We start from the raw sequence: 10,836 nt of genomic DNA, 5'->3' as shown, positions 1-10,836 counted from the left end.
AACTGAATCCCTCATTCTCTCCCCTCCACAGCTTGTGTAGATCATATTTGATAGCAAACAAGAGGCACAATGAAACCAGCACAGTCACCTTTAGGCCAGTCTTAACTACACACAGGCTGCTGCCCACCGCCGCTCGGCTGGCTCTCTGCTCCTTTATGTGCGTCGGGAGGATTAAGAACACTATATCCTACATGCAGCAGGGAGCAATGAGAGGGAAATAAAAATAGCCCTTCTTCTACTTCTAATTCTGTAAACAAAGATGGCAACAAACGGGAGGATCTGCTCTTAACAAACAGTATGTTGCAGAGCAGCTGTCTTCACTCTCAAGCTTACTGTCTGCATGCTTCTCCTTCTGCTGCTTCAGTTCACGTCTCCAGTCTCATCTAACAGCCCTAACTTGTGAATGAGCTTCTCCTTTTGTCATTTCTTGGGCTTATTCTATTTACGCTCAGCCACATGATTCACATCTCTGCTTTCTCTCGCAGCCATTTATTCTTTCAGAGCTTCATGCCAATATGAAAGATTCCCTCCACATGGCTGTCAGGCTCAGTCCAGGTCAGACATGGGGGGTAGTGACTCCTGTACTGACTCGTCCACTGATGTTGATGTTATTACCTCTCACCTTTAGTCAGTTTCTGCTCCATACCTCCACAAATACATTTGTTTCTGAACGTGCATGCGTGTTTTGCTTCAATGCTTTCCTCCACCCTGAGAAGCTGGAGGCCTTCTGCTTTCACCGCTGCTGTGTCTGCATGTGCTGAGGTGCTGATGCTTGTGGGCTACTTCTGTAAACAAACCACCACATGTGTGAACAGAACACCTGCCTGTCAAGTCAAGTGAAGCTGGCATTAAAAGGCCAGCGTTCTGTATTGTTGCTACACAACAGGTAGCAGCAGGTCTGCACCGGCTCGCCTCCCCGCTCTGAGTCCGGCTCTGCAGCAGCCACTTTCTGACATCTCCCACAGTTGGATAATGAAAAATGCATCAGCATTGATCTGGTTTGTGTAGCAAAACTTGCATAATGTTGAGACTGCTGAGCAAAGCGTCCTCTTTTGTTTCTGTTATTCCTCCTTTGTCTGAGCGTGTCGCCATTAAAATGTTTTCCTGACAGCTGATGCCCTCGCATCAAAGTCACCAGCCGTGTTCCTAACCAAATGAGACGAGGCCTCCTTTCAATTAAAACCGACACCTGGCTGTTCTTTGCTGGGGCTTCCTGTGTCGGCCTCTTCTCTGTAACCCTTTCATCACACACTCCTCATTAATTTACCTCGCGGGGTTCTTATATTTAATTCTCCTCTCCTTGCTCTCCTTTTTTCTTACCCCGCATTACCTCACGCCGTCCGCACCGCAGGGCCGAGGCGATAATGAATCTGAGAGCGCCGGTGACGGAGCTGTTGTCCACATCAAGCTCATCATTTTGCCAACTATGCCTCATTTCATATGCACAGGAAATATGGACTCCCCCACAACTAGCAGCGTCTCCAGCACAGCCCCTTACCCTGTGTGGGTTTAGGATGAAGGGATGAACAAACCAACGCGGCGGCGGCGGCGGCAGTGGCTGCATATTCTGCATATTTTTTTCCACTCCTTTCAAATTCATAAAATGTTCTCTCCCTCCTTCTCTGCTAAGCTCCCGGCTGGATGTCTCCTCTGAAACTGAGAGCAGATTCCTGTTTTGATCTTCTGCAATCTCTGTTCCGCTGCGGCGAAGAAGTACTGCCAACAATGCAAACTGGATTTTTCAGACTAGCATCACATCTCTACCAACACATTTAAAGGTAATCTCTGGATACACCCTTCGTCTCCCTGCAGATCTGCTGCTAATCCACAGTCGCTACTCATTAAATAGAGCGCTGGCTTTAAAAAAAGAGCACAAAGTCGCATTACTTTTTTTATTAATAGGCTACTCTGTCACAGTCTGCAGAGAGAAAACTATATCTGTGAAATGAAAAGGATGAATAACTCACTTCTCAATGCCATTCTGAAATGTAATCAAATTGCCAATTAACTCTATTAGCAGGGGAGGCTACACGTTTGGAATTGATGGATCCCACTTGATCCCAATCCTCCCGTTAATGAAACTGTAAAGTGGAATCTTCTGAGGATGACCTTCATCTGCTAATCTACTAATTAACTTTGAATTAGAATTTGATGCTTAATTATTTACCTGCATATGTGCGGCAGAAAAATATTCAGAGTTTACGCAGGGAGAGCATAAATAAAGATGAGAGGATTTGTGAAACCTGTCTCTGGCTTATTATGGGCTGTGGCACACATGCATACCCTCCAACACACACTCACTCACACACACACACACACACACACACAACTCTATGGTTGGCAGCTTATAAAGTCCCCAGGCTGATCAGCTGAGAGGAGTGACTCAGCGTGTTTTTGTTACAGCATAAACTGTTGTGTCGCCCTTTGGTATCTTATAGGTATGAAATGTAAAATATACAGAAAACAGGTGTGTGAGTGTGTGTGTGTGTGTGTGTGTGTGTGTGTGTGTTCCGATGCTGTTTTGAAGTTTGATATCTTCACTTCTCTTGCAGCCAAAGTGATGTTGTGTATTCTTCAACCTTCATCTAATAGAGATGAAATGTTGATATTCTGTTTAGGTCCAATCTGGTCCCTGCTGCTCCTCCTGACACATTCTTCCCTGCACTTGTATCTCTTTCCCGGTGTCTCCAGCCTGAGGCTGGCCTGTAGGGCTGCAGGAAGGCAGCAGCTCTGTACAGGAGAGTTAAAGGAGTTCATGCTTTCTTCCACACAGGTAGAGAAGAAAAGGAGTGTATAGAGAAACAGAAGCAAACAAGAACGCATCTGGAGGACAAATGTCACACAAGAAAAGCATCTGATTGTGCCTCGGAGGAGCTGTGTGATGTTCAAAACAGGGTTCACAGTAAACCCCGACAAGCAAAGGCAGCCTTGTTTTCAAACCCGGGAGTCCCAGGACTGCAGATTCTCGTTCAGTAACAACAGCAGGAACATGGGGAAGTAAAAGCTTTTAAACGCTTCCTCAGTGAAGCAGCAGCAGTGAGAGTCAGCAGAGACTGTCATGTTTGGATTGGGTTTGCCTTTCAGAAAAGCGCACCATATGCACTTGTCGCTGAGTGGATAATCCACAGATATGCAGGATCAAGGTTAATCTGTTGTTAAAAATGAAATGGATTCTCGTCATATCAAGACACGATATCTATCTCCCGCTCAGCGTGTTGGTGCTTCTGCCATCGCAGCACATTTCAGCTGCAGGCTGAAAGTCAGGATGACTTAGGAGTGGAGATGTAAAGCCTGTGGATCTGGTTGAAGCACGGTCCATCTCCTCCTCTCACTGTTTCCCTTTCTATGACAGAGAGTGGACTTTGGCAAAGATCACTCGTCATTACATGGGATTAACATTTCTTTGCATGCATGAATCTCGCAGGATTACAGGCAGATTACTTCATATTTTTAAACCCTCTGTGTGCCAGATCGGCCTTTATCTTACCCAGCCAGCAGTTTTTTGGCGAGAGGTGGAATCACGCCATCCAGATATTGTCCCCAGAGATCTGAATTCATTTCACAGCGTTATGAAAATGTGTGATTACAGCGCAGCCGTCTCTCCTCCAGTCAGCGTGTTCAAGCACCTCCAGCTACTTTCCACCGGCAAAATCAACCAGATAACAAAACAATCTTCCCTAAATCCCCTCAAGTGTCTCCCTTTGTCTTTGTGATGTCACTTGATTTGTCTCCCCGAGGCTTCTGGAGGAGATTCAGTTGCCGCGCCGTATAGGAAGCAACATCATTAACAATGCAGGGAGCTATAATGAGCAAATGTGAAGGTCGTTTTCCTCTCTCTCTCTCTCTCTCTCTCTCTCACACACACACACACACACACACACACACACACACACACACTGTCATTGTACAATCTGAATATTACAGGGATGAGGCTGCATGAAAATCCAGTCCAGGCATGAGAAGCTCAAATCAAAACGTGAATCAGATAATGTGGAGGACATGAAGCCGTGACACATACATCACCGTACATGTATGATCTGATAGCTGTGTGTGTCTGAGCAGCAGTCCTCTCCTCCGCACACATATCAGATTTCAGATTTGGGTGACCTCTGCCGTCACAGCGCCCCGGGGGAGAGATGATATGGATGTGACTGCTGAGGTACGGGGCCAGATTGTTGGGTATTTGCTGGAATCACTTCTTGTGCGGCTTGTTGTTTTTCTTACGGCAGGCAGCAGAGAACGTAGTCACCTTGAGAACAGGAGGCCGAAACTCCAGGCGAGGATCTCTGAACGATTCCCCCAAAGCTCCAACACAGGAGATTGATTAGGTGCCTTTTTCTTTTGCCTTGTTTTGGTTAATCAGAAGTTTTTCCGTGTTCTCTAACTCCTGACTGGAGACACCTTGACACCTTGTTGCCGGTATGGATGCTACAGTAAAGGCTACATGTCTGTGGATCAATATCTCAGCACTGTACCGCTGTCTCTCACTCTCCTCTCCTCATTAGAGATGTGTTTGACCTATGGGCTTGCAGCGGCTCACTGGCTTATAGAAATACCTGCAAGCCTGTTTTCAGCACACACACACACACACACACACACACACACACACACACACACACACACACACACACACACACACACACATACACAAACTACCTCTTTCCCTCTCTGCCTTTCTCTCTCTCTCACACACACACACACACACACACACACACACACACACACACACACACACACACATCAGCCTGCAGCTCATCAGTCTACCTTTGCAAATGTGCCCAAACAGGCTCCAGGTAAACACAAAGCAATAAGACGACAATCTATCACCATATAAGGGCGCTGTGTGTGATATTGTTGCTCCTATTACTGACAAAATGGCTTCATTGCTCAATGTTTTAATAACCACAGCCCGTGTCAAGGAACGGGCAGGACTAGAGGGTTGTATCGCCATCTACTGGTGGGACTCATCACGGCTGTAAACCTGTGGCATGATGGGTAGAATCTAAGGCAGCGTCTTCATTCTGATGAGGTGCGTCTGCTCAAAGGCATATAGGCAGAATAACAGGCTGTGCAACCAGAAGGGCAGTCTGTAACCAGCAGGAATCAGGACTGGGTGATGATGCTGCTATGGTTGAGTTAAGCATTGCTCTGTAAATGAGCTTTGGATATTTATTTAACGGCTGATCTGATTAGTTTAAGTGGTCGTTTAAACCCTCTATCCTACAGCAAATGACTGATGTAAGGTTTGTGTGTGTTAACAGAGTCTCTGCAGCACCGACCTTCTAACGTCTCTGCCTTCTGGAGAGTTCACTTAGTTGCCACAGGATTGAAGTGTGTGTGTGTGTGTGTGTGTGTGTGTGTGTGTGTGTGTGAATGAAGCAGCAGCAGGATCTCATCACCAAACTTAATAACAGAGGAAATTAAAGTTCATCTGGAAACAACAACATGTAGTCTTAATTTCCAAATATCTAAAGTGGTTCCTCACAGACCAGAGAGTCCCGACCCCTGCAGAGGAAGACCCAGGTCTCATGACCATGGGAGGAGTCTATCAAGACCTCATCATGGTGGACTCAATCTGGGCCCACAGGTGTGAAATTTTAGACAATTTCAGATGAAGAAGAAGACTTGTGAGCATTTCCCTCAGCTGCAACTCTCTTTGTATCTCTTCACCAAGTTCATCCAGCGTCTGCATCTCCGCACCAGTATGAGGAGCGACCTCAGACCTTAGAGCAGCAACTCTCTCCTGATCTGGAGGGGACAGCTTGGTTCTTCAGAGCTGACATCACAGCATCCATGGCCCCTGAGTCCCATCTGTCCCATCACAGGTTTAAATATTCAGTAAACAGGAAGACTTATGAAGTCTCTGCAAATAAGGAGTTCTTCCTGTAGTAATGGAGTCAGCGGTGTGGATCCACAGTGGTGTTTTTGTGTGTTTATGTACAGTATTATGAGCCAGCGTCTCACAAAATGGCTTCCTGAGATAAAACTCCATATAAATCAGATCGCCCAAACACAGGTGGGTCTTGTTTGCGTCAGTTCTGACACTTCTGCACACAAACATCAGCCATAAAGAGTCCAGGCCTTCCTCCTATCTCTTCTTTGGGAGTGAAATCCTCCTCATCAGTGTCACGGGAAATAATGAGGCTGTGTGCGATCTTATTACCATCCAGCACCGACGCTTTCATACAGCAATAATTACTCCCAGCGGAGACTTGCTTATTGACGAAGCCGGCCCAAAGTATCACTCCGGGACTAATGGTTTCCCTCCTTCACAAGGCAAACAATGGAATGAACACTGCTTCAATCAACTCAGAGTGATGGATTTAATGACAGAATCACTTTCCTCCCCTTTATGGGCGAGGAGAGGCGACACATGCAGAATGAGCTCGCTCTCCGACGGAGGGGGGGGGGGGGCGCGTCCGCGTGAGGCCGGAGCCGTAAACACGGCCGCCGCTTTGATTTGCTGTAATTTCTCCGTGTTTGATGATAAGCGAACGTGACCGACCAATTGCTGTTAAGTTGAGGCAAATGAAAAAGCATTAGTATGTGTAAGGACAAGAACAAGAACTGTTCCCTCATCAGCTCTCTGTCTGCAGGGGCGGGGGCGGAGAAATGAGCTCTATTGATCTGAGGGGTGGGGGGGGGGGGGGGCAGGAGACACAGGTAGAGGGACTCCCACTCGCCAGTTGTATCAGGAGTTGAACGCGCGGTGACAAATGGAAGGTGGAATGGAAGAGAACAGCCTGAAATCAAATTAAGTATGGATTGTTGTAGGCTGGATTTATTACTCTGGGGTCTCCAAAACCAGGAAGTCATAAATTGATGCGTTTGATACCTGAGCGTCATCGGGGGCTGGTGGGGGGGGGATTGTTGCCGTGATTTGTTTATTGCGTGTGTCACACAATACAATACGTCAGACAATACAAATGGTGAGACAGCGCTGTCCCACAACAGGGCTCGTTAATAGAATATACACAGACTAAAGGTAATGGCTGTGACAAATCTGCCTCTGTGGACTGAGAAACACGGGGGGGGGGGGGGCGGCCACAAATCCACACTGTCCACAGCACAGAGAGGGGACAGAGGGGGAGGATAGAGCAGAGGGACAGAGCAGGGGACAGAGCAGGGGGCCTAGAGATTGCTAAACGGGAGAATGGAGAGGATATGAAGAACATGGGAACGTTCAACGTGTCAGTCCAAAAGATGTGTGTGTGTGTGTTGGTGTGTGTGTGTTCCAGTTTGAGTTTCAGTGTGTGTGTGTGTGTGTGTGTGTGTGTGTGTGTGTTAGATAAACTTGTTCCAAGCTCTTCACACACTCCATTTCTTCTTCTATTCCTCTGCTAATCAAAACGTTGCTTTATTAAACACACACACAACTCTCACCGGTTTGAGATCGATCAATAGTTCAACAGTTCAACGCACAAACAAACCACTTCAGGTTCACTTTGGAATCAGCAAACCGCTCTCTCTCTTTCTCTCTCTCTCTCTCTCTCTCTCTCTCTCTCTCTCTCTCTCTCTCCCCCCTCCCCTCTCTCCATCAAGACATATCTCAGCATAATAATCTTTGGAGGCCGATGACGTTAATGTGTATGTGCCTGCATGTTGCTGTTTCCACTCACAGGCATGTTAGCTTGTTATATGTAGATTATAAATATAAACATGCCTAACGTGCCAAATGTCTGTAAAGGCTCAGAGAACATGGACTCGCTGTTCAAGTCGCCTTCAACTCAATTACAGCTGGAATCAGACAGGAAACAAACAATTATGCAAAAAAAAAACAATTTATTTGAACATCATATATATTATCTCTCATCATAATATCATCATTTATACTGTATATATTTATATGTATTTATATTTTTACATAGAACACAAGCCACTAGGGATACATAGAGTCAGAGTGGAGCGGAGTGTTGGCACGGATGAAGAAACACAGAATCAAATAAATACAGAATGTTCCTCACAGTGAAGTCAAACATTTCCTTTACATTCATTTCATCAAACATAGGAGATGAGGCCATAGCCCAGCGAGCAGACAGTGATAAACTCTCATTTGATTCACATTAGACACACACACACACACGCACGCACGCACGCAAGCAGCAGCAGGAATATGAGGCTTGGTAAAGGTCAATCAAATACAAACAGGTCTAAGTCAGCTGGTTCTGGCTCTGTTGGCTTTATGTTAGCAGGTGAAACGTAAAGGAGGAAGAGCAGCAGCTTACATGTGCCGTCTCACCCTCAGAGATTTACTCACTCATTTGCTAAACAAAAGAATCCTCTCCATAGACGGAGTTGATCATAATGTATAGCAGCATAAGCATCCATCTTATGGAACAATAAACACTCTTACAGATCAACAAATCAAACTCCCGTTCGCCCTTGAAGCGGCCGATCTCAATACGACAAACAGTCTTTCCATCCATCGATTCACAACGACCCCTTTGGGTAAACACACACGGGCCGATGGGGGAACAACAAACAAGCCGAAGCCTCATCCATAAACCTGTGTGTATTCAGGGCGGGTTGAGAAATGATGCACACACACACACACACACACACACACACACACACACACACACAGAGCTTTGCTTACGCAGCTTTGCTTTCGTTTGCGAAACAATCCCGATGTCCTAACGGGGCCCGTTTGATCAGAGTCAATCACAGTGACACGTTGCTTAACACGACGCAGAGCCGTCACACGTCCACGCAGAGAGAAGAGCACTTTGGGCCGTCAGCGTTTGTTCTCACAGACTTTGAAGACAATGGCTGAGACGGACATGATGGTTAACATTCTTTAAAAGTGGACAACACAACAAGAAAGATCCACCCTCAGATACTGACTTCCTGTCTCATGTCACTGAATGATTTCCTACATTTCCCACAGAATGTCCTTTGATAGGTCACACACACACACACACACACACACACACATTAGGCAATCTAATGGACCCCCCACTGTGAGGGACCCCCTACTGAGGCCTGGCTTCAGTTCTCATGAAACAGATTTGGATGGTAATGGAAATAAAAGAGAAGTTCTATTCAACCTTCACACACTAAAGCCTCAGTCAGATCAGAACCCAGACGCTTCTTGATGTGAGGCGACACGACACATGAGCATCAAGACACCATGTTGTCCAAACTGTCAATGTCCCATCGCTGCACTTACACATGTAGACAAAGACTTCAATCAATTTGATAATGGAAGACAAAGCCAATAAAAGGGCAGGAGATAGAGTTCCAGGGTTTAGACTGAACCATCTAGAGCCTCATTCAACAGGACAATGGATGAGTGAAGATCTCACAGCATTGTCAGGTCATTTATGGGTTAAAGTAGAGAAATAGACAGGAGTCAGTTCTCGTGTTGAGGGTGGACCTTTGCTCTATCATAAAGTACTTAAACACGTCAAATTAAAAACACACACAAAATAATAGGATGGCCTGAAGCTGAGTGGAGGTCGATCCAAAGTCGTCAATAAAGTGCACTTGCCGTTTAATCAGTGCAAAGGTTCAATCTCTCTCTGTGTGAACACATTCCAACACGCAGCACGCAGCAGATAGGACGTTTCCACGGCAACCACCATGACATTTCTACAATGTCAAAAATGTAAACACTGCTTGACGGACAGACAGCAGATTGGCGAGGGGAAAGCGACACCTTTCAGATCGGGCTCAGCCCCTGATGTGACAGCAGAGGGGGGAGGGAACATTTTGGTTCACACAGAATGAGTCAGCACACACACATATTTGACCTACGGGATCGTTTTGATCTAAGACAGAAATGGAAGGAGGGTAGGAATAGAAAACGAGCCCCGCTGCTACTTGGCTGCGATCACATGAGCCGTGTTGAATCAACGCTCGGGGAAACGACGGCGTCAACCAGAATCCAGGTCCTAATTATGCAAAATTAACCAATTAATCCCAGAAACACAAAATCAGTCCCGCCCGGATTCACCCTGAAGGTATTTACACTTACACGTCATTTCAAACTCACACATGGAACACATACAACTTCATATGTAGAGGGTTTCAAATGATTTCAAAATGTCCTTTACAAAGCGATGCCCTTATATGGTCATTATAGTTGATATTAGTATGAGCAGTTTGATTGACACACCTGAGCCTCTTTTCTCTCGTCTGTCTGTTCTTTATGGAGTTAGAGAATCAGAATGGAGATGAGTTGTGGGCCATTTGTTGTGTTGTGTGACATGTTGTGGTTCATTTCAGTGTCAGTCAGTCAATCAATCAGACACGATCCATGAGTGTGAGAGAGGCGGACATGAGGAAGCTTGAGGCTGAATCGGAGCTCTTTCTTTTAGATGATGAAGGATTGTGAATCAGAGGCTACATGGACACTTTCACCTGTTATAGATCTTTAGAGGCATTTGATGGATTTGATGGGGAACAACACGCAAAGGGATCACATTTAGACGGACGAGTCACTCTGTAGACACAAGCAGATAGAAAAGAAATCATTTCAAACCATAGATTCATTTTTTTGTATAAAGAAAGGTCTATATTTTGTACGACAAAATACTTGTTGATGTATAATTGTGGGTTCCAGTAAATGCTGCAGGTCTACTGCCTCAGACAGAGAGTCAGAACTTTGAGCCTTAGAGTGGAACTCAACCAACGATACTGATTAAAGGCTCTAAAGGGAAAGTAGTTAAATGCTTTAGACTACAATTAGTATCTGTTAGCGTCTGTCTGAGAGGTTATTAAGGCCAACAAAACATCCAGAATATGTTTTGTTTTGCATGGCTACACTTGAGACTCAGACTTCCCAGTTTCCTGTTTGAACAGTCACACAACACCGAACCTTTAAATCATAATGGC

This window comes from Genypterus blacodes, unplaced genomic scaffold (assembly GCF_046128005.1).
Source record: "Genypterus blacodes isolate CSIRO-AG114 ecotype Tasmania unplaced genomic scaffold, CSIRO-AGI_Gbla_v1 ptg000258l_1, whole genome shotgun sequence".
Lineage (NCBI taxonomy): Eukaryota > Metazoa > Chordata > Actinopteri > Ophidiiformes > Ophidiidae > Genypterus > Genypterus blacodes.
Note: the sequence above shows the minus strand (reverse complement) of the source record.